Source organism: Octodon degus, unplaced genomic scaffold (genome assembly GCF_000260255.1).
Source record: "Octodon degus isolate 3935 unplaced genomic scaffold, OctDeg1.0 scaffold00064, whole genome shotgun sequence".
NCBI lineage: Eukaryota > Metazoa > Chordata > Mammalia > Rodentia > Octodontidae > Octodon > Octodon degus.
The window spans coordinates 8568271-8593390 of NW_004524640.1; the positions used below are offsets into that span (position 1 = coordinate 8568271).

The 25120-nt window shown below is 50.8% G+C and overlaps 1 protein-coding gene across 1 annotated transcript in view; it reads right to left on the reverse strand.

Annotated features, from left to right (window-relative positions):
* The window catches only part of Myh9 (myosin heavy chain 9), a 90435-nt gene extending 65568 nt beyond the window's left edge, over positions 1–24867 (reverse strand). Inside the window, exon 1 of the mRNA XM_004634575.3 lies at positions 24662–24867. The gene's annotated coding sequence lies outside the window, so the exon portion shown is untranslated. The remainder of the gene's footprint in view (positions 1–24661) is intronic.
* Between the last annotated feature and the right edge of the window lie 253 nt (positions 24868–25120).

Genomic DNA, 25120 nt, shown 5'->3' on the forward strand with positions numbered 1-25120 from the left:
AAAAAAAAAAAAAAAAAAGAACCAACACATAAAAAGACTGCCAGCAGTTTATAAGTGATATATGAAATGATGAACAGTTATGGCAGTTGATTTCTGATCTCAACACTGTGAACATCTGGGATGGTAATGCTCTGTTGTGTGAGGCTGTCCTGTTCATTTTAAGTTACTTAGCAGCATCCCTGACCTCTACCAACTAGTGGCCTGGAGCACCCTGTTCCCAGTGTGACAGCCAAGAACGTCTGCCACATTACCAAGGGGTCAAGGTAGGCAAAGCTGTCCCCACTGGAGACTGCTGGTTTAAGAGCTTAGTGTAAGCAAATGCTGCCCTGCAAAGCAGACTTCTGCTAAGTAAATCCTCTCATCGCTCTGGACTACCAGGGACAAATCTTCTGAATAAAACAGATTCTTTCTTCTTCTTTTTTGGCGGAACTGGGGATTGAACTCAGGCCCTTGCACTTGCCTGGCAGGCACTAATTCTACTGAGCTATCTCCCTGGCCCTTAAAACAGATTCTATGACCCAAACATAACCAGTATGGATGGTACATCAAGGAACGACTGTCCCTTGTAGGACACTGTACTTTAAGGGATCTGACCAACATTTACCTACTGGGCTGTTCTTTAAAGATCCTGAGAGCTGAAAGGTATTAGCTCAGCAGTACAAAACTTGTATGAGAGGGGCTGGTGAGATGGCTCAGTGGTCTAAAGCACCTACTTAGAACAAGCTAAGCCAAGCACAGGGACCGCGGTTCAATCCCCCAGCACCACATGCCAGCCAGCCCCGCCCCCTGGTGGGCTGAGCTGGCCACACAAACACACACACACACAAATAAATAAATAAATAAACAAACAAACCCAAGCGCACCATGATGACTGGAGGTTCAGAGCCTCCAACACAGCAGCTCAGCCTAAAGTGCCCAGCATCTGATAATCCAGTGAATAATGGAAGACAGGTGGCAGCTGGCCACATGCAGCAAGGGATGAGGGTCAGGGATTTCACCCAGGTTACACCAGCTCACTTCATCCTAGGTTTGCGTCCAACACCATTTAGCAAATATTTCTGATGAACCAAGATTAGTCCCAGGGTCTCATGGCTATGTCACTGGACACCCAGACAAATAATTCCCACCTAGCCGTCTACTCTGTACTCCCTCGAATGCATCTCAGCACCTTACAAAGAGCCACCCACCTGAGGACCCACAAACACAATCCCCCATGAAACCCTCCCAATACCACACCCTTGCCTGAGTCCATCACTGGAAAGACACTGTTCACGTGGACGTCACTGCAAACTCCTCCCCAATGGATCAGCAAGCCTCCAGCAGGCCCCACCCAGTGTCCCATGGGGCTGCTACCACAACTGGCTGCCACCCTGCTGGACAGAACGCCTTCAGCCTAATCTGCATTGCCCTCAGAATGACGCACCACACTCACACTGCTAGCGATACTACCTCCTCTTTCCTGGATATTGTGTGGCTGGTTCATGCGGTTCAGCAGTTCCACAGCTTCTCCCAGTCATCTCTGCTGGGTGAGCAGTCCCTCTTTGGCCCCATGATTCTTCTCTGAACTTCTGCTCTTCCTTCCTGCTGTCCTCCCCAGCTCCTCATATCAATTCCTGCTGTCATCCCAACTCTGCTCAGCAACCCCAACACTCCTTCCTCTGTACAACCCTTCTTCACTACAGCAAAAGAACTGCCCACCTGTCCTCCTCCTACTCCTCCTCCTCGCCACCACAGTCAGTGAACAGATGAACTGTGCATCAGTCTCAATCATCTGAACGCCAAGTGTCAAAGCACAATGCCGGACCCAGGAAATTCCTTTGTGAGTTCCTGGGAGTAAATCATCAGAAATGGGATCACCACATACTTCACTGTGCACCTTCGCGAGCACGATTCTGATTCTATAAGCACCTGGTTGTAGTACATCCTCCCTCAGCCCCATGCCCTGGTGCACTGGGACATCGGTGACAATGCTTCAATGATGCTCTGAAACATCTGCACCTGTAAGTTTCAGCAGAACTTTCCTGAAGAAATAAGCAAAAGGAACAAGGCAACAATGAGGAAATGAATGGAGAAGGTTTCCGAGAGGCTAGGAAACCCCCTTGAGCTGTGGCCAGGTTCAGAGTAGAGCTGGAAGAAGCAGGAAGACCGGCAGGCTCAAACTGCAGGTGGGGGTAGTCACCCCATCTGTACATCCTCAAATAAAATGGAAAGGAAAGCATATGGAGGTTTTCATTCTACAAAGAGAAAGAACAAAGATAAATGCTGGCCTTCACTAAGTGCTCCACAAGGCTGAACCAGCTCAGTTTTCACGCCCTGGCATCCTGATTTGCCAACGTGGAAGCACCTGTCACCTGCCGCCAAACCAATATGCCAAGAAGGACATAATAGAGGCTGGTGGGGCCTCTACTTCCACTGGGAAGCCATGAGAAGGCCATGGCCTTACCTGAGTGACAGCCTGCACATGCTGAGCAAGTGACTCAGCCTCCATCCTTCAAAAGACGCTGATTCTGAAATCCCAAGGTAAGTGCCTGTAATGTACCACGATGGGATGGAATGGGCATGGCTCTGGCGCCAGGAAGAGCTGAGTTTGAGTTCCGCATCTTCTGCTCACAAGTCCTGCCATCTCGAAGCTATCAGCACCCTAAGTTCCTAGCTTTTCGTATGAGAAAGAAACACCCCCCACCAGAAGAGCAGTACCTCAAGTTCCCAGCACTGAACCTTCTACTGCTCCACCTTGGCCGCCTGACCCAAAGGCTCCTCCTCCTTCCTAGGAATCACACCTAGGGCCTGGGAAGTTTCCTGCAGCCCAGGGCTCTCCAAGCTCCTCCTGCTCACCCCTCAGCCCTTCCATGCCAGGATGCACAGAGGTTCTGAGAGCTACTGTCAGGAAGCCTATGTAGCTCCAGCCCGTGAGGCTTGGCACCCAGAACACCCTGCAAGAAAGAGTTCTCAAAGCCGGTCTGACAGGACGTTCGAGACTTCTGCCCGAAGAGCTGGGTCAGGCCTGGCATGACCAGCTATCCTCTAACCTCCAGGGCCTCAGTTTTCTCACCTACAAAATGAGAAAACTACCTACCTACAGGCAGGGGCTGCCTCGCTCTCACTCTCGCTCTTGCGTCCAGGGCTGCAAGATGGTATACACTAGGTCTGAGGGCAGTTCTCTAAGGCAGGCCAGCAAAGTGGCCACTGCCCTCAGGGGAGGCCGAGAGCAGCCTGTCCCCCAGCTGAGAATAGGTGGGAGGCTCCTCCTAGCTGCCTAGAGCCCAGAAGGTAGAAGCTGCTGAGGAATGGGAGGACTGCAGATGGGCCCCTTCCCTCCCCTCCTCAGGAATGTTGTTTGCTTACAGAAGAAGCTGGGACTTGTTTCCATTAGCAGTCTTCCAACCCAAGCCCCAGTTGATGCTGAGCAGATAAGGAAACCAGACCAGAGAAAGGCTGGAGAGGAATTTAGCGCCAGGGCCCCAAGCCCATCCTCTCTGGGCCCTCCCTCCTCAAAGGCTGTACCGAGGCCCTTGGAAGGCCCAGGGAATACTGGGACTTGCTGGCATTGGCCTGCCTGAGCGAGGATGGACCTGAGGGCTTTTCCACTTTTCCTTGTGCCTAGGCCAACCAAATAGGACAACAGCACACATCCCAAAACATGTCATACATGAAAAGCACCTACAATTTTTATCTATCAATTTAAAACTACTATTTAAAAAAAAAAAAGACCCTAGAATTTCATAGAGTCCCTTTTGCTGTTTTAAAGAGATATAAAGGCCAAGCACCCAGAATCTTAGCCAGGTAGGAATGTGCACTTTAGGGACGATGGAGCCACAGGGGAAGGCAACATCATCAGATCTGTATTTTAAAGAGTTCACTCTCCCTGACCTCCTCCACTGCAGGGGCAGTAAGAAGTCAGCAGTTGGAAAGTCCCAGGGACTAGCAAGAGGGCACTTCCAACCTAAGGGGAAAAGGCAGTTCCCTGCCTCTGCCAGGTAGGAACGGTTTCAACATACAAGAGAAAAGACAAATGCAAAAAAAAAAAAAGACAGATGCAACCAGATTTACCCCTCACCTCTGGCTCCAAAGTGCCTAGTTCTGGGAGGGTTGGCAGAGTCCAGGTCCTGCCATGGTGCTTTCCTCCCAGTGAGAGGTAGCTGCACCCCAGGAGCTCTCAGACCAGTGTTTACAGAGCTCCCTGGGCACAGACCCATGGGTCTCCTGTCTCAGGCTATGACCATCAATCGTCCAACTGCATCCCCTCCACTAAATTACCAGTCCCAAGGACTCTGATGCATGGCTTTGGGACCTCAGCTTAGAAACTAAATGAGTGAATCCATCAGTCGGCAGAATACCATGGGAGCCTGAAAAGAACCCTGCCACTTGCACTAGCCCTGCAGCTCACCCACTGCAGAAGCTAAGGCCATGCTCATGTCAAACTCCCTGCCCGAAGCCTTCCCCCTCCTATTCCCACCTGTCACAGCCAGATGCCCCCATCCTGCCCACCAGAACCAACTCTGCAGTGTGGTCTTTGCTCTGGAAATAAGCTGGCTGGCCCTTCCCCCTGATTCTCCACTGACTGAGACCCTCCAAAGCCAGAGGCAGAGATGTCCAGTCACCCCAGGCAGCCTTTCCTAACACTTTTCTCCTCCATATCCATAGGCCTAGCACAGTCTGCCCCACCCAGAGCTCCTGCCTCTCTACCCTGTCTTCTAGAACTCCTTGAAGTCCAAGGCACTGCACATAGAGGACTTCTAACCAGTGCTGTTGAAAGGACCTGAACTATTCAAAATATAGAATGACCGCTCCCAGGGCAATCTCTCCTAAACCCTTGAATCTCATGTCTCTGGGAAGGAAGGAGAGGAAGGGAATGGGGGTAAGGGGGAACCAGCAGCAGGTTAGGCAGCTTCTGGACAAAGTGGAGAGGCCAGGCAGGAAGGCCTGGGGCTGGAACTACAGATAAGGCATCTATACGAGACCCTGGGTTTGCTTTCCATTGGTCCAATGTCTGTACAGTGAGATCATACATGTGCCTTTCCTCCTGGATAACGAGCTTGCACTCTGCAGCCCAACAGAACTGCAAAAAGAAGTTGTTTTGGACAGGGGTGGCACCCCTCCCAAGCAATGAGAGGCACACATCTCTCCCCTCGCCTCTAGGTTTGAAAAGGCTGACAGGAGAACTGCGGCTGGCTTCATGTGCAGAATTGTTCCCTGTGCATGCCAACTGTGCCCTCCTGCAGAGAGCCTCTCCTGAGCTCGCTCAAAGCTGCCCACACACGCACGGGGGCAACTTGAGCCCTGAGGATTCCTGCAGGGAAGTTGTTCCCTTTGGTTCTGCTGATAGAATGGTTTTTCTTTCCTCAAGCATGTGAGCAAAACTGAAACCCAATGTAGAAAAATAACCATACTCAAAAGATTTAATTATATGGCCGCCGTCTCGAGGAGAAAGTGCAGAACGCGGGCTTTCAGAGTCCACATCACAACTGCTGAGCAGTGCAACCCGAGATCAGAAACTAGACAACCTGGGAAGATCACTCAAGCCCAGAACCCCCACACCTTCAGAGGCTTGTTATTCTCTCTGTGGTATTTAAAATAATAACTTACGGGGGGGGGGGGGGAGGTAGTACTAGGGCCTGCAGCGAGGGCCTCGTATGTGCTAGGCAAGTGCTCTACTACCACGCTGTCCCCAGCCCCTAAATGACAAATTTAAGGAAAAAATAAATAAATAAAAATAAAATTAAGGAACTACTACTTCAAGACTAATTTTCCCAAAGGTCCAGACCCCAGGAATGGAGTCCAACAAAGTCACCACCACCCATTGCTAAGTAACTCTTGTGAAGCCAAAAGGGGCACACCTCGCTGCCTAGACACTAGTGTGACTGGTGTGGCTCCTTTCTGCCTGTTAGGCCAAAGGGCAAAGGCCACAACAGACCGAGGCTTCTCTGCAGCCGTCACCCCCACCTCACCTCCACCCGACTGCTAGCTGTATCTGATGTACACAAATCTGTTTTCTTTCTGGAGACAGGACTGGGGCAGCACCAACAACAATCTTCCTGAGTTGATCGGTCATTGAAGTGGATCCTGATAATGATCTTTATCCTTGAAAAGGAGAGAGAAGCTCCAAATGGTTACTTACCCATGACCTTCACAGAAGGTACCCTGGTAGTCCCTCACTTATCACAGAGGTTACGCTCCAGACCCCCACGATAAGTGAAAATCAGCAAAGTAGCAATGCTATATTTACCTTAATATATGGAGAGAGAGTAAGGCTTTATCGACCCTCCCACACTTTTAAAAACACTTCTAAAGTTCTAAACCAATTTCTGAACTCATAAACCTATGTAATTTTAACAACATAGGTATATTGTATGGTACTGCAAAATCCCATACAGTGAAAAATCTGTGATAAATTATATATATATATAGAGTGTGTGTGTGTGTGTGTGTGTGTGTGTGTGTGTGTGCTACCAGAGATTCAACTCAGGACCTTGTTCTTCCCAGGCAAGCACTTATTCCACTGAGCTATCTCCCTGGCACCTATATTAATATTTTTGGAAAACCTACAAAACAGTGAGTGTGCAAAAGTCAAACTGTGAAATAGCGAGGGACTACCATACTGTATCTTAGAAGTAAATGTACCAGGCAGCTAGCAGATCCGGCCTCAGTTTCTTTACTTGTGAAACACAAACAACTCAGCTACCACCACCCAGGAAGGCTGGGTGTGCCGGTAAACAGCCCCGCATCCTGGTCCCCTCCGCGCTGCCCCTGCCCCTGCCCCTGCCCCGCCCCTGTCCCTGTCCCTGCCCCTGCCCCTGCCCCTGCCCCTGCCCCTGCCCCTGTGAACTCCATCGAGCGCACAGAACCAGCGTGAGGATCACTATGAGCCCTGCTGAGGGAGCGGTGCTAGGTGGCAGCCTGGGCACCAGCCCTCCCCCAACCTCGGCCCCTTCTCTCAAGACGCCAGCCTGTGTCTCGGCTGGGCTCACAATGAGTCAGTCACAGACGCTGCCCTCCCAGCCCACTTCAGGGGCTTGAAGTCACATCCTGTCTAACCCCAACTCAACATGATTTATTCTATCCCAGGAATGCAGCTCATTTCCCAGAATTTTGTTGAGAACTTTAGTTGAAAGGTTTGATCTTGCAAGAGGCTTCATTTACAGGATCTGCAGCACTCGCAGCCGGGGGAAGCCCAGCTTAGCTCAGACCTGTAAGGGGGCATCCTACAGCCAGGGCTCTGACAAGCACCAGAGCAGCTCAGCCTGGGGGGCTTCTGTTTCTTACTTTTTTTTTTTAAAATCTCACTCAGGGGAGGAAGAAAATGCATACTACATACATAAGTACATATGTTTAATTTTAATTTTATTTTATTTATTTATTTATTTTTTTAGGTGCCGGGGATTGGACTCAGGACCTTGCGCTTGCCAGGGAGGCACTTATTCGAATGAGCTATCTCCCTGGCCCTAATTTTAAAACTTGTTATCACAAATACAGACAACCATGTTGAACAAAAGTTTCACAAAATGAGATATACATGCTGTGAGTGCTGGTATTTTCTATCTGAGTCTATTTTATTTCATTTCTAAGAATACTGGGTGCCACCCACTAAAGTAATTTCACAACCCACCTCGAGTCTCAGCTGACAATGTGAAAAACACCCACTTGACACAAACTCAGCTGGGCAAGAGAGACCTGAGTTAGTCTGTCCACCGGCCCACGGTCACCTCGTGAGTTGGGTCAAGCAAAACTCAAGTCCAAGGCCAAGGCAGAATCTCTGTGGGGCTCCAGAGCGAGGCTGGTAAAGCAGCAGCTCTAGCAGCCCCACAAGCTGACGCTGTTAGCAGCATTCATCCCAGTGCTGACAGGACACCGTCTGATCCTGCTACGCTGGACAAAGCCCAGGCAGCAACCATGCTGCCTCCTCTCACCTCAACAAGAGTCAGGCTCTAGGAGGCAGAGTGACTCGCCCAGCTGAGGGGCCTTCTAGAACATCCCAGGAAGCAGAGAGAGTCTGGATGGACTGGATGGACCACTGCAAGGACAGAAGGTAGAGGCCAGGACAAGGGACCAGGTCTGGCTCTAATGAGAGCATCTCAGCACTCATCTCTAGCCCTAGCCCCACAGTGAAGAGAGCCCAGAAGTGATGGGACATTGGAGGCTTGCTCCCTAGGGCCCAGATGGAGCAAAAGGTCGCTGTCCTGCAGTGCTGAGCTGGGGGAAGGTACTCCACTGTATGTATCTCTGGAGCAGCACAAACTGTCTCTGTAATGAACCGACCATGTGCTTAGGAGTGACGGCTCCTTGACTCTATGCTACACACATACACACAAAGTAGAAAAGCCAAAGTTTCCATTCCTCTAGGTCAAAGGTCAAGGACTCCTTTAAGAATTTGTTAAAGGTAAAAAAAAAAAGAATTTGTTAAAGGTTGTAAACACTTTGGCCACTATCACAGGGACTCTCAGAGACCCTGAAGTGCAGTGGATGGGCTCCTAGGAAACCCTGGGTCCAAGCTTCAAGGGCAGAGGCAGAATAGCCTCCCTCTCCACCAAGGCAGTATATACCAAGACCTGAAGCGATTTCACCTCCACCATTACCCTCCAGAAAGACAAGAAGGGTCTCAGGAAGAGATCTGAGGAGGCAGAGCTTCGACCAGGACAACCCAGGAAAAAGAAATCAAATCAGCAGGATTTACCTGCTCTCCCTGCATTTCCACCCCCTGGCTCTGTTCTGCAGAGCTGGTGCAGTGCCAGCCCTGGGCATAGGGAGGGAGACATAGCACCATGCTCCCCAGAGAAGCTGAGTGGGCAAGCTGCAGCCCACAGCCTACAGCCTTCCTCAGGAAGACAAACCACGGAAAGAAGATAGCCACTCCATACTTCCAGAAAAACTAACGTACAGTTCCTAGAGTGGGCTGACAGCAACCTTGTTTGAAACCTGGCCAGCCCCAGCTGTCCTTGAGCAGGGGGTGACCTCATAATGTCCTTCACCAGAAATGTGGCTACTGCTTATTTTACCACCCGCCAAGAACTGCTCCTGGGTCCAAGCCAGAGTCTGGTTCCAATGTGCAAGGGCTATGCAGAAGAGAAGGAAGCAGCAGTAGCCCCTCCTCAGCCCAGGGCCAACTCCTAGGCCCACTCCCTCCTCAGTGTACACAGACTTGTGCACGTGAAGAGCTACACACAGAGGACGCGGAAATCACAGATACGTGGCCACACACGGATGTCTTCACACATGTACCGACAGGACGCTGGACTCAGGGCAGCAATGGGAGATGCTCCTAGATACAAGCACTCTATTCTCTATTCAGCAGGAATCTGGGTGTTAATCATTTCTTCATTACTAAAATAGGATGTAGGAAGGCCTCCTCGAAGGACACAGGGCTGTGTGTAGCACAATTAAATAAGAACCACAGCACTTTGTTAAGCACTTGTGGAGTGATGGCCCACAGTAGCCCTGTGGGGTGGGCTTTTCCGCATCCTGTCTTGTGGATGGGAAACCAGAAGCCTGGAAAGTGTGCACGACTACTGTTGGTGTCTGCACCACTTGGGGCTTCCAGGGTCTTCTGCCTTGGAGGACAGAATAAGGCAGCAAATGTACAGGATGCTCCAGTAAGCCTCCTGGCAGGTCCTGGCAAACAGCAGTTGCAATATGGTAAGGAGAGGAAGGAGCAGGCCTGTCCCCAGGCCTCCCAGGCCCACAACCAAAGTGGAAGAGCTAGTCCTCCTGGCTGATATGAACCCCCTCTTCTGGCGCAGACTTCCCCTTCCAACCTTCACTCTGAACCTGGTTTCTCTAAAATAAGGGGCTGGATGGGGGGAATTATCTCCCCACTACTGCTCCTCTCAGCTGTCTCAGATCACACATAACAGCCAAGAATTTAAAAGCCTGGAGTTGTCCACGACTCTCAACCAACCACAACCAATCCGGAATGTCCCAGGTCCCCCACACAACAAAGCTGCCTAGTAAAGCCTGCAAGGGCCTTTGAGTTCGGCCTCAGATCTCAGCTCAGGTCTGCAATAGAGGATCACATTCTTCACATTCTTGTCTGAAAGCCAGAGGTAAAGAAAGGGTGGGCAGTGCTGAAGGGCAGGGGGAAAGAGAGGGTCCACAATTTCAACCTGAAGATAATTAAAGCATAGGACTTGTTCTAAAGGCTTAGAGACCAGCCCTACTACCTCTCTACTCAAGATGGTTGACACTGTGGCTTCTACAGTGACAGGGCCTTGCCACCTAGAAGCATCTTCAGCCTGAGGTCCCCAGCGCCCTCAGTCTGCGGATAGCACAGCTACTATAGGTAGGAGAGACGGTGAGGTAACTAGTCTGGGCATTTTAAGGGGGCCCCTATCTTTTCCTCACCTACAGGTTTGAGGTTCTAGCCAAGGAAGCAGGAGAAGCCCGAGGTACTGGCTGCAGATGGAGGGAGCTACGGGAGAAAGCTTCAGGAAGCAATGGGCGCTGATGGGGTCCATACGGACTCCACAGACCTCAACAGCAAGTAATTAATTCTATAATGAGGCATTTTTCCTGAGCACTTGGTACTACACACCCACCTCATCCTCCTCCTCCTCCTCATCGCCCTGGCAGAGACAGGAAATAGTGGAGGGCGGCAAGCCGGCTGTGGGCAGAAGGCAGGCTGGGAACAGCATGCTAGTGGGCTAGGAAGAGGCAGCCAAGGACTGCGGTGGGGTGGGGTGGAGCGTGGCTCCCCAGCCAACCGCACCTCCCCCACCTGCCCACCCTGGCCTGCTGGCTACCTAGGGAACAAGGTTTGACAAGAAGGACTGGATTTTACTGGGCTCAACACCTCCTGCTGCAATTATCAGTGAAAGTCTAAAAAATCCCAGTTTCACAAATACACCTCATACAACTGTCTAACAGGAGAAGGTAGGAGGCAAGGCAAACAGAAAATGAATGGCCCAAAAGCAGGAGAGGAGAAAGGATCTTATGAATGTTGCTGGTTACCTGGAGCTAGTCACTGAGGTTCTTGGGAGTCTTAACATTCCCTGCTATCAAATGGGAAGACCAGTACTGCTGGACTCCTGAGATTTTAATTGCAATAACCCGAATGTGACTTCAAGTTTTACAGAAAGAAAAAAAAAAAATGTATTAATGCAGATTTTTTTTTATTTTTTTTTTTTTATAATATGAGAGAGAGAGAGAGAGAGAGAGAGAGAGTGTGTGGTGTGTGTGTGGCCAGCTCAGCCCACCAGGGGGCGGGGCCGGCTGGCATGTGGTGCTGGGGGATTGAACCGTGGTCCCTGATGCCTTGCCAAGCTTGTTCTAAGTAGGTGCTTTAGACCACTGAGCCATCTCTCCAGCCCTAATGCAGATTTTTAATGCATAAAAAATAAAGTCACTGTGTTGGGCAAACTATATAAATAAAATGTTTAATAAACAATACAGCTAAATCTCACTGAGGGAAAAAAACCCTCAGAGGTATTTCTTCTTTTCCTCAGTCCACAGATAAGGAAAACCGAGGCGCAGTTTGTGACACAGCCAAGGTTAAAGGACTGGTAAGTGGGACCGAGGACCTCCAGGCCGGGCCAGAGCCTTGCCTGCTTACACAAGGAGCACACATGTACTTGTCATGGTCCCTAAGCCTCAGAAGCCCAGGAACTGAAGTCCCTTCGCCCAAGGGCACCAGGGCAGTCGCGTGATGGTGCTACAAGTTGAATCAAGGACTGTGTGACCCATGATCAGGTCCAAACATCTTTTCCTATTTCCCAAGCATTCATGAAGGAACAAGCACCATGTGCAAGGCCTGGCGACAGCTCTGCAAAAGCCAGGCGTGCAGGGCCAGCAGGTCAGCGGCACACAGACACTCTGGGAGGCTGTCAGCATGGTGGGCATGGTGGGGCTGAGGGATAGGCGGGACACAGCAGAGGGACCTTCATGGCAGCCATGCGGCCCTGGCCGCCTCCAGGATTCTAAGAGCACAGTCTACAGCCCTGCGCCGACTTCATCTTCCCTGCCATGTAAGCAGTGTATATGGCTCATGAGGGCAGGAGCTCTCTCGGCTCCAGGGCACTGGGCAGAAGGCAGAGCCCATAGCCACAGGCCTTAGAGCAGAGGGGGAACAGGGAGCAGAGACACCGCAGAGGACAGGTGCTGGCGTGTCAGGGCGGGAGGCCCAAGGCTGACTGAGGCTCCTCATGAGCTCACACTGAGCTGTGCGTTCCACGCCTCTTGCTGCCTGGAGAACACCTTGATATGGGTTTTACTGATACAGCCTTCTGAAGGGCCATCCCTCAGAGCTAAAGAAGACAACAACAACAAGATGTCTCTAGATATCTGTCTGTGACTGTCTCCCTCTCTCTCTCTTTTTTCACTTCTTCCTTCTCTCTCCTCTCTGTCCTCTCTTCTCTCTCAACTCATGCTCCCACCAATTCATGTTAAGGCCTTAACCCAGCACCACTGGAACCAGGGCCCTGAAAGCAGTAATTAAATTAAAATTAAGTCCTTGGAGTACACCCTAATTCAATAGGCCTGGTATCCTTAGAGGGAGAGATCAGGACAGATATGCAGAGGGAGACCACATGGGGACATGGACGGGATACCAGCGCACAAGCCAAGGAGGGCGGCCAACGAGGAAAGCGACCTGCCATGCCTTGATCTTGGGCTTCCAGCATCCAGCACCAAGGAAATAAACGTCCGCCGCCCAAGGCCCTCACCACACGGCTCCGGCAGCCACACATACTGCTCCCACCTGACTTCTGCTCTCCACAACCTGTACTTGATCTTGGCCAGTGAGCAGCTGTGTCTGATCACTGCCTGGTCCCCCACGCACGTGCAAACTCTTAACCCCAGAACCTCGATGTCTCTAGCATGTAACCAGCACCAGAAAAGGGGGGGGGGCTGATTGGTTGGTTTTTGTGGTACTGGGACCAAATGCAGGGCTTCAAACATGCTAAGCAAGTGGTCTACCACTAACCTGCATGCCCAGTCCTTTTTACCTTTTCTTTTTTTAATTTTTGAGACAGGCTTTCGAGCTAGTTTTAAACTTGTGATCTTCCTGCCTCAGCCTCCCAAGTTACCACACATGCCACCATACTAGCTTGATGCATAATGAACTGGGTGAAAATGATACTTAAATTCATCTGTTGCTTCTGAAATCACTTATCCCCTCCACACACCCAACTTTCTTCTTCCATTTTCTCTCTATTCCTTATATCCACCTCTCCCTCTTCCAGTGTAACAGCTAGTAAATAATTTAAAATAGCAGAAATTCAAATCAAAGGAACATAAACAAAGCGAACCCCGGGCCTCACAGAAGCTAAGCAAGCGCTCTATCACTGGGCTATATCTCCAGCCCACCAAATTTTAAATCAATGCATAAAAAGTAAATCTAAGGCTAACAGATCTGGTTGTTGTTTGAGCGTGGAGAGCAGGGCAGGGGAGAGGAGGGTTTGAGGACCGCGACAAACCTCAAATCCAAGAGGTCTGTGATGATGCAAATCTTAACTGCAGGCAGGAGAGGCACACAGAAATCTGCAAAGCCTAGACCATGTAAGACGTCCGACTCCTCGTCCCTGTCACCCTGTATGAGACCTGCTCCCTCCAGGTTCTTTCCCTGGGAGGGGCAGACCGCAGCTAGCTTCTGGCTCCTTTCCAAGCAACCAGCAGCTCCCATCCTGCTCTCTTGCCACCAGCCCGTAGCAGACTTCAGGTCAGACTGACTTGAGTCAGAGCTGGGGATGGGGGAACTGGGGTGCAGGGAGGCCAGAAAGAGGAAAGTACACTGCCTGACAGGGAGGTCATTTCTCTCGAGTAAAAAAAAACACCAAAGATTCCTGCATTGTAGTTTCTAGCCTCTAACAGCCATCTTCTTTCTCCCCTTACACCCAGCTCATCCCACCCCTCACTACAAGCATCCAGCTGCTCAAAAGGAAAAAAAAGGGGGGAGGGGGAGATGGCTCAGTGGAATAAGCGCTTCCCTGGCAAGCGCAAGGGCCTGAGTTCAATCCCTGGTTCCGCCAAAAAAAAAAAAAACACACACACACACACACACCCCTATCTGCCCAAAAGCAACCACTAGGATTCTGTAATTTCCTCTTTGCAACAAAACTAAACTGTTGCAACTCATTGCTACAATTCTTGCTCATCTTGGGGAAGGCAGGAGCCCAAGAGGCCCAGCAAAGGCATGTGGACCTTTGAGAGCCCACTCCACCCTCCTCCCCTGGGCTTTCTCTGAGTGAGGCCAGGGAATACTTCCTGGCCACTGCCACGGCCAAGGTGCCTTAGCCCCCTCCCACTCCTTGTGGGTTTTCAGGCTTGGGCCTGGTGGGAGGCCCAAGGGTGAAGATCTTCCTCCTAAGAACTAGAAAGATCTCCTAGCTCCAAGTTCCTAAGCTTCCTCACCACTGATGAAAAAGTGGTTTTACCTGTTTTCCCTCAACTGGAACTGGGCACCCAGCCTACCACCAGCCACCCTGTCTTGGAGGCATGACGCCAGAGGAAAGTGACTGTGTTCCTGGTTCTAAACTTGAGGCTCTGGAGGATAGGCCCAGGATATCTCAGCCATATGCATCCTGTCCACCTGATTGTCTCTGGCTGAGAGCTATAATAGATGCTCAGGAGGTATCTGCTGATGACTTTCCAAAAGCCAACAAAACCCACAGAACCTTCTGAAAATGTAAACAGTGGCTCTTCCACTGAACTGCACATAACATGGCCATTACAGTATTCATTGTGCTGCACATGGCGGCACAGCTTTCTAACCTTAGCTACTCAGGAGGCTGAGGCAGAAGGATCACTAGTTCAGGTTGCTGTGAAACTGTCTCAAAAATGAGCTCTCAAAAATAATGAGCTGTCTCAAAACTTTAAAAAATGAAAAAGAACAAAGGATATAGTTCACCAGTTCAATCCCTAGAACTGCTCCCCCATACTTTTTCTGTGGAGTCTGCTGCAACACAGGAAACTTTATTATTATAGTATTAGGCAAACAAGTCAGAACACACACAGTATCTGTTCTGCTTAGAATTTTGTGTGTATATAGACAGGAAATTCAGAAAAATGCAAACCGTGGGTGGGGTGAGGGGCAGCTGTGCTTGTTGCCAACTTCGCTGTAATACTTAACTATAAACAATACACCCCTTCATCTTCACCTTAAAGAGGAAACTGATCCAAATTATGTCTTTCTCAGTGTTTCATGGGGAAAAAAGAAATCTCATCCCAAGTCCTCTGGGAATAATGTCTGACAAGACAAGCAGAGGAAGGCATGCACAGAATTCTGCAGAATTCCCAGCATCCAGCCTGAGGTTAACAACCTGGGAGTGGAATCCCGCACAGTCACATTTCCCAGGAAATGGTGCAAGCAAGCAAGCAAGCCTTCGTGGGCTATGAAAGGGCTGGGGCTAGGTGCCCCTAAGAGGACAGGAAGTCTTACTTTCACAGCCCCAGACTCGGGGCACTGGCCAGCCTGAATCATCCCTGAACAGAGCACTACTGGGGCCCAGCCCTGCTCCCTCGACACCTTGTGCCCAGCTGGGGCCTTGCGTCCAGCAGACTGCCTGTTCCCCTGTGTCGGCTCCTCTGGCTCTAACACCATATCTGCTGGAGCCTATCAGCTCCTGGAAGCACGGACCTGTTTCCTCCAGGTCAACAGTCTCGCCTCCTCGCAGACAGAGAAAGTTGTAAGGAGTGGTTACAGAATGACAGACTGACTGACCTCCACCCTGGCTCAACAGGTGGACAGGTAAAGGAAAGAAGGAATGCAACAGTCTGCAGCTGCGCTGATGTGGTCACCAAGAGCTCGCCAGTCAGGGTGGCAGCCGGCGCCCAGTGGAGCCCTGCCAACAGCAGGCAGGCACAGCAGTCAATCATCCTGGCCTGGATTCACACAAACACCGTCTTTTCACCAGCCTTTCCTCACGACCAACCACACTTACTTGAAAAGCAGCCATTTGGGGTGAATTCAGCCCAGGCAACACTACCGTCCTGGCACCCCACTGAGGGGCAGCTGCAGCCCAAACTTCAGCTCCTCTGACAAAGTCTAGGCCACTAGAGAGGGAGGAGGCCTCAGTTCAGCCCACCCTTCACTGCAAGTGAGGAAACGCACACCCAAAAGTGATGGAGATTCATCTAGAGTGCTGACAGAAGGATTGAATGAAATAACCCACGAAGAAAGAGAGAAAGAGAAAAAGACAGAGAGAGAGAGCGCGAGCAAGCAGGCAGGCATTAGCATGGTACCTGGTGCCCACAGGTGCTCAATTAAATTTAATTATTGTTAGCAGCAGATCTAGGATTCAACCCAGACATCCTGATTTCCAGGCCACTACTCTGCCTCAGCCCCCTTCCTGCTTTCCCTGCCCACTCCATCTCCCCTCCTCTTCCTTCCAGATCATTCTAGCCTCCGAGAAACCTGGCTTGGCATGCTAGGACGTCTTCCAACCACTCAGACTGGGAGGACGGTTCCTTGGTGACAGAAGAGCTCTCCCCACCCCCGCCATCTCCAATGAAGCCACATAAGGCCCAGCACAGTGCAGGTCACACGGCAGAGTCAATGGACCTCTCCTGATTGACTTGGCCAAGAAATCTGGGGACAATTCCCTTATACTCCACACTTGGCTCTTAAATACTAAAGGTAGGGGAGAAAAATAAAGTTCAGTCACAGAGCATGTACTTAGCATGCACAAGGCTCTGGATTTAATCATCACCACTGAGAAAAATGAAGTAAAAGAATATTAAAAAATAAAATAAACACTTTTAAACACCTCCTCCCACCACCTTTCTCACCCTAGGTTCCCAGGCAACTACACAGCGTCAGTCTTATAACATGGCATCCAAAAGCTTGTGGCTGCCTGGGCCTCCAGGCATCAGGGAGACTTCGGGCCCATTCACACACCAAGCCTCGGGGCCAGCACCGTGCCGGTGCTGGGCTGAGGGCTGGAAGGCGGAGCGTGGCAGGGACCCCACCTTCAACCCACAGATCCTCACAGTTCTAGCATCTCCCCCATTCTGGGGCAGTTAGATGAAGTCACCCACACAGTGCCAAATGCCTCATTCTTTATATTTATCAGACAGGAAGCTGCCTTCTCCAGCCTAGTGACTTCACATAAAACAGGAAACACTGCAGCTTTTAAACACCTGACAACCCTAAATGAAGGTGTCTCCACTAATTCGAAACCTTTTTTTTCTTTTTTTTTTTTTTATGTTCAACCAGCTCAGATCAGTGTTATACATGGACTTGTGCTATTTGGTTATTAGCTGCTGGCCTCCAAAATCCTGGCATCAATGACTGGGGCAGGTCCCTTGGTCATCTTGGCAACCACACTTTCTTATCAAGGACCTGCTTTACTGGGCAGATTTAAAATCTTTAAAACTTGAAGGGCTGGCTCAGTGAATTAAAGTACCTGCAAGCGCAGGCACAGGGGCCGGGGGTTCAATCCCCGGGCCTGCCATGTTGGGTGCTGGGCGCTGGCCCCGCCACGGGGTGCACTGAGACAGTGATTGAGACTGGGCGTGGTGGCGCGTGCCTGTAATCCCAGCTCTTGGGAGGTGATAAACAGGCGACTCACTAAGAGTCGGATCTAGTAGTAAGACCCTGAACACTCTGTAGACCCCTCCTTAAAATACAAAAAATAAATAAAATAAAATCTTTAAAACTTGAGCATGTATTCCTGCCACCTGAGAATATATCATGTAGACAATAATATGAAGGAGGGAAGAAAGCAAGAACTGAACCATTTCACATGCACTTACAGTTCTCAGAAAGCAGGCAAGCCCGTGTCTGATAAATACTAAGAACGAGGCACTGGGACAGTTTGAGTGACTTGGTCTAACTGCACTAGAATGGGGCAGATGGGATGGCTATGTCTAACAGCACGAGGGAAGGGAAGGAAGACTCCAGTCCCCAATCAGCCCAATCCCAAAACTCTTAGTTTTATATTGAAAATACGGTGCATTTATGACCTAAGACGCTAAATGAATTGACGTTACTAGAAATCTGGACAGGCTGAAGCACAGTGTAGAAGCCAGTGTGGCTTTATGAGGAGCCCACCCTGCTGCCTGGCACTACCCCTTGCGAAATACTGATTTTTTTTTTCCCCCTGAGCTGCAGGAACAGCCAGCCCAAGGGCCCTGCTCAAAGGAAGGAAGCTGAGAGAAATCTTCTCCCAAAAGACATTACTGGAGTGGAAGAAAATTCTGAGGAAAGAGGAAAGATGAAAGAAGCTGAGGACGTGTTGTGTGGTGAACTTGCGCGTGAAGATGAAGACAAGAAAGGGATGGTAATTGTTTAAAAACACTTATAAGAGATCTCCTGGTTTGGCAAGAAAGGCTGAGTGAAACCAGGAGCCCATATTTTATACCAATTCACAGAATGAGCTTGGGCAAATCACTCCTCTTAAGTGTGGGGGGAGAAACTGTTTTTAATGTTTCAAAATTATACCCACAAGCCCCCCTGCTCAGACATTCTACGGTTTTAAGTAAATTTGGGAGAGATGAATTTTATCATGGTTGCAGATGTTTTGGTTTTTTTTTTTTTTTTTTTTCTTTTAAGTAGAGCATCATTTTGAATTAAGACTAAAATGAAAGGAAAAAAAAAAAAAACCACAAGGCTTAAATTTCCAAAAGGTAACAATCTCTTCATCAGGGACAAGCTTTTAAAAGCAAGAAATCAGGCCAGGTGTGGGGCACACAGCTGTAATCCCAGCACTACGGAGGCTGAGGCATGAGGATTGTTGCAAGTTCAAGACCAACCTGGGGTACAAAGTGAGCTCAAGGCCAGTCTGAACTGTATAGCAAGACCCTGTCTCAAAAAGACAAATAAGTAAATAAATGAAATGAAAGGAAGAAATCAGCCTGCATTTCATTCAATACATAGAACTTTATACAGAGAGACAGCATGTTGGACCAAGGGGGCAGGAGAGATCTCCCAGGAGGACCCCTTTTTTCTGAGAGGACCTCAAGATCTTGAGGCCACAAGGAAGTGACTTGTGGTGGGGTGGGGGAGGGTCAGCTACCTTCAAGGCCACCGCCTAACCTGCGCACAGGAAGCCACACCCTTCAGTGGTGACTTCCTTCCAGCAGCCTGGGCATCCAGGCTAAAGGTAAAAGACAGCGGCTGCGGGCGTTTCCAACTGGCCTCTCCGCCTCAGCCAAAGCCAGCCAGGAGCCTTCTCTGGACCCACCGCCCAGGCACTGAGATCACCTCAGGCCTGAGAACTTAGTTGTCAGAATAGGGCCTGATTAACTGCCGCAGAAGTCTGCCTTGGATTCTTTTTAAAGAGACTCGCATCAGACCCAAGTTAGGGGCAGCTCCCCTTGTGCTCCACAAAAGTGCGGGTAGGAAGCAGATACTTGTCACCTGCCTGTGTGTGACAGGCTCATTTTAGAGCCCAGCTCACGGCGCATGCCCTCGTGTGACTCATGCCATTCCTCAGGCTGCCACCTTGTGGGAGCACAACCTGCTGGGGACCCTGCTGTGCTCCTTCCGCTAAGGAAGCTGAGCTGTGGGCAGACAGGCAGCTTCTCCAGCAGCCACACCATCCAAGGCTAAGGAGGGCCTTTCTCGAGAACACTGTCAAGGTCCTCCAATTCATAACCCTTCCATCACATTTTTTTAAGAATTGAGGGTTTCACACTCTTGTTAATATGTAAAAAACAGAGGCTAGATGTCTGAAAGATAAATGGACACGGAGCTGGAAGGGGCCCATGACCTCAACTTAACAAAAGGACCAGAGTAAGGGTCTAGTTTAGCCTTCTCCAGGCGAGTTAGAGCCAGGCAAATGTGGCTTTGGCACACTGGCCAAAGCGTACCCCAAAATACTCTGCAGAAGCACATGTAGCTTTCCTCTTCTCATACAGCAAAGAAAAGTAATCACCTACCATTTCTCAGCATGAGGGAATGCATCAGGGTAGATCACGTGACCTTGTGACTAATGAATCAGGTCCCAAAGTGTTTCAAGCACAAAGACCAAAGCAGTCTGTTTTGTTTTTTTGCTTTTTGCAGTACCAGGGATCAAACTCAGGACCTTGCACTTGCGAGGCAGTTGCTTATGCTGCTGAGCTATCTCCCTGGCCAAGGCCTCCTCCTTGTGCACACTGAGCATTTCACAAAAAATTTGAGGGCCAGTGAGATAGTGCAGCGATCTAAAGCACCTTCTTAGGCAAGCTTACACAAGCGTGCAGGACCATGGTTTGATCTCTCGCACCACGAGCCATGTCAGCCCCACCCCCTGGGTGGGCTAAGCCGGCCACACACACACACACAAATTCATATATATATATATATATATATATATAAAATTTGGAATCTAAAGCAAAGCAGGTAAAAGCAGAGACTTATCAGATCAGCTGTCCCTTTAATAGTCAAGGAAAATAGTCTCAATTTCTGATTTTCTGAGGGCAATACATGTACAGCAGTATTTAGTGAAAATAATGCTCACTTCTACTCCTCCACTAGGAGGCCAGTCGCGACTACTTCCAGCAGCAGTCTCTATCCAAATGATCACTATTAGCAGGGTCTCAGTATCTTCCCAGATCCATCCAGGAAGGCAGAGAGGCTGTGTACCGGCTTTTTACACAAAAGGGAGCACTTGCTGGGCATGGTGACGCACACCTATAATCCCAGCACTCTGGAGACTGAGGCTGAAGGATCGATGCAAGTTCTAGGCCAGCCTGGGCTACAAAGTGAGTTCAAGGCCAGCCTGTATTGCATAGTGAGACCCCCTCTCAAAAAAAACAAAAAAAAAAAAAAAGGCACACCATACACATTACTTTGCATCTAATTTTTTTGACTTACAACCTATCTTGGACAGCATGTCCCATCAGTACATACAAAACAGCCTCATTTTCTTTTCCTGAAGGCCGCAAGGATTCCACTGTACAGCTGTACCATGATTAATTTGACCCTTGTAATAGACAGCTAGTTTGTTTCCTGTGTTTTTCTCTGACAGTGCTGCAATGAATATTCTCAGGCATTTCCTTTTGCACACTCAAGTTTATCTGTGGAGTAGATTCCTAGAATACACTTAGGACCGTGTTTCGATAGCTACCGACAAGCTAGCTTCTAAAAGCTGCATAATACAAACTCCCATTGATGGCATTTTTGAAATTTTAATTACTCAATTTTTCAATTTTCTAAACAATCTCATGGGATCGGGTACAATGTCTTTGTAAGGGATGTAACATTTTCTAACAAAATCAAACACACCCTCAAGCAGAACCAGAGCTGGGAGCCAGGTCTCACAGATCCCATGTTCTACTCACACTACCTTAGCTATCACTCAGGCCACAGGAAACTATGTTTTAGAACCAGAACAGTCAGTGTGCACATCTTCCGCCCACGTCAAAAGCACACTAAGCCACCCTAAAAACCACTGAAATAGTCTGCTCTCCACCCTGACCTGACAACCCAGGGAGTAAAGATGATTTTATATTCTTTTAACCTTACAGTTATAGTTTTAGCCTCAGAGAGTCACAGTTTATCAGGCCCTGTACATACTTTATTCCTGACACTTTTTTTTCACATTTAACACTTCATAGAAGGTACCATGATTCCCATATTACAGATGTAGAAATTGAGGCTCACAGAGGTTATGTAACTCACCTAAAGTCATTATTTTAGCTCAGTGACACAGCCTGGCAAGCATGAAGTCATGAGTTCAACTCCCTGGTACCCAAAAAGTAAAATAATAAAAAAGGTTCAGTTTTGAACTCTGCCTATCTCTAGAGCTCTTTCAAGCTGTGACCCTACATTTCTCAGTTCTAAGAACTGTCGGGTAAGCCACAGGAGCACCGCTGCCCCGAGGAGAAGCCAGGACTCCATTCCGTTGTTACCAGAGGACTGGAGCCCAGGGCTCAGCACACCACGGGTTAAAGTAGAGAGGCAGTGACTCTCTGGAGCTGCACAAAGGGAAAATGCACTTCCTGCCCCCACGGGCAGAGATGCTGTTTTATGCTCAGTAAATTAGGATGTTTGTTTAATTAAGAGGACACACAGATTTTGTTATTCTAAATATTTTTGGAACATGATGCTTGGGAGGAAGCTGTCAAGGCTTGGAATTTTTTTCCCCTTTATTTTGAGTTTCTCTTTCTCCCCCTCCAAGAGAAGGGTAGGGCCAGGCTCAGAGAAAAACAACAGCCAACCCCTCCTCTCCTTTTGAAATAAAGATGTCAAGCTGGTAGGGGCTGTCTTAAGTACTTCATTGAAGGATTAGCTGGAAGAGGAAGTGAAGACAGCTCTGGCAGCCGGGTTTCCAGCAATACCCTAGCCAGGCTACACAACAACGCTGCAGTTCTGAGTGTGCTTTTCTACCTCTAAAGAGCTAACAGATCCTTGTTTTGTTTGTTCTGGACCACGAACAGGCCAAAGGCAGGCTGTAATTAACATGCATCCTTCATCCTGTAAGAGAGAAGTTCTCCATCTCCAACCCCTTAGGTTAAACAGTTTAAAAATAAAAAATAAAAGAAATCCAGAACCCCAGCCCTCTCCTCCCTCTACCCTCCCTGCCCTTCAGACCAACAGAAAGCACCTCTCAGGCAGATAACTCCGCACACAGAACGGGGAAGCTGCCAATGCTGGCCGCAGGGCACCTGGCTCTTTCAGGATCTGCCCACCTGCACTGCCAGAACTTGCTGAGTGTGAAGAGCCAAGCTCTTTGGTGTCACCCCCTGCCATATGGGGGCACAATAGCTCTCAAATTACACTGAGCAATCGCTTGACATTTTTAATTACCCCCCAATTATGCATTAAGTGACTCCTCACTTTCCATACTTTGCACTGGCCTCAGTTTGCAGAACCTGCCCTGTGCTCCTTTCTTTCTCCTGGCAGCTTCCCTCCTGGCCTCAACAGCGGGGGATTTCAACAGCCTTGAAATTCCAGTCCTTTGTCTGTGACATGCTCGGGACACATATCACGGGATGCCTTTGTATTGAAGTCACTCTTGTCACTGCTTCTCCTTGAAGACTGCAACTTCCTGAGGACAGAGGCCTCCTCCAGGAGGCCTCCAGGATAGCACAAAGTAGTTTGGCTCCTTTCTCCCAGTCCTATGATTCATGGTACTTTTCTGGGTCCTATCATCTCCACCTCACACCGGAGTCATCTACAGGGCTGTCTGAGCTCTCTCATAAGTGCCCATGGCAGGGCCCAGGTCTTACTCAACCTCACACCCCCCCCCCCCGCGCACACACACACACACACCACCTGGCAAAGTCCCTGGCACAGAGAAGCCAGTTAAATATTTGCTCCATTACACATCTGTTACCCTCCCCCTACCCATGGCATATAAACTCACGAATAATAATTGATTGCCCAAGCAGGCCTTCAAGGGGCCTCCCTCCACCAAAATGAGAACAAACCATCAGGTGAGGTTATCAGGCCCACACTAGGAGAGTGGACTCAGAGACTGTCACTTCTGTTGCAACGCAGAAAGAGCTGAGACTCTCTTCCCCTTCACCGGTTACTCAACAGTTACTTTGAAACTGTGCTAAAACCCACAACAGGGCGCAGTGAACCGAAAAGTGGCCGCGGGCCTCTCAAGCGCCCAGCGGTGGGAGCTGCCCCTCTCCAAAACCTGGGACTTCCCAGGAACCTTGTCCCTGCACCAGGGGGTAGGACTGCAGGCACTCACCCTGTCCCATCTTAGAAACAGCAGCAAGCTCGTCCCGGAGGTCCAGAGGTCCGGGAGGAGACTCGCTCCGCTTCCCCCTTCCAGAGATGGGGATGAGGGGCAGCAGTCCTGCCCTGGGCGTGGCTCGGGACCATCTGGGGTGAGGACCCCTGTCCAAGGAATGGAAGGGGGAGTAGAAAGCCCCCCATCTGGTCCAAACTAGAAAAATGCAGCAGCCCAGGTCGGGTTCTGAAGACAAGGCCAACTCCCAGCCTCCGGGTCCCTGGCTGGGACAAGGCGGGGCAGCCGCAGCGCGGTGGAATCAGGTGCACGCCTGGGGCCCGCGTGTCGGGCCCTGCCTGCCCCGGGCATCAGAACTCAAAAGCCGAGGAGCTGTGGGCAGAGAGGTCTTTCCCGCCTCGCAACCGGGTCCCAGCCGCCAGAGCCCGCTCCCCAAGCACCCAAAGCACCTCTCCCCGCCCCCTCCTCAGCCCGACCGAGGGCAGCCGGCGAATGAGGAAGTCGGCGGCAGAGGGCGGAAACGGAGCCGGGCGCAACGTCTGCGGCAGGACGGTCCGGGTCTGACTCAGGAGGACGCCCTGACAGCTGCCAAGCGGTCCCCGCCCGCCCGCCCGTTACCTCGGTCTCCACGCGCGGGCTAACTTGCGAAGGGGCCGCCGCCCCGGCCCCCACGGCATCCTCACCGGTCCGGCTGGGTCCAGCGGGCAGCAGCTCCCAGAAGGGGTTAAAAAGTTTGCCCAACTCGGCCCTCGGCGCGGCGAGGGCGGGCGCGGGCCCCGGCGGCGGGGGTGGGGAGGCCTGGGTGCCCAGGCGCGGAATGCGCCCGGCGGGGCGCGAGCCCGGCGTCCGGAAAGCCCGGGCCAAGCGGCCTGCGCGCCCAGGTCCCGGGCCCTGAGAGGAAGATGCGGTGCCCGTGCCGCGACCGCCAGCCTTCGCGCCCGCCTGCCTACCCGTCCGTTCGCCCGCGCGGAGGCAGAGACCCACACGCCGGTCGCCAGACCCAGACGCCGCGCGCCTCGTCGCCGCCCCCGCCCTCCCGGCTGCCCGGCTGCCCGGCTGCCCGGCTGCCCGGCTACCCCAAGCGGCACCCGCTGGTAGGGCTCGCTCACCTGAACCTGGGGATGCCCAGGGGAGCAGGCGCTGCTTCTCCAGAGAGGGCTTTCTCCAGCGCTCGGGCGGCGGCGGGGTGGGGCGAGCACACGAGGCGGGAGCTGGAGCAGGTCAGCCTCGCTCAGCCTTCCGTGCCCTGCCCAGGAACCGCGGTGATCTGCGCGCCTCACCGCACCCAGCTCGGCAGCTCGCCGCCTTCCCGCCCCGCCCCTTAGAGGAGGGGCCTTTTCTAGACACGCCTAGAATTGGGGCGGGGTCTGAAGACTGTCACGCCCCCTTCCCTGCCTCACCCATTCGCGCGCTCATCTGGTCTTGATGGATAGATATCTTGACCTGTGGAAAGTGGTGGGCGGGACTCTCTGGCCAGGCGGACGGGATTCAACCAGTCCTCCAGCTCTACCTTCCCCCGCGCTTCCTAGGCGGGAGACCCGCCTCCTAGGGCAGATTCAATAGACAGA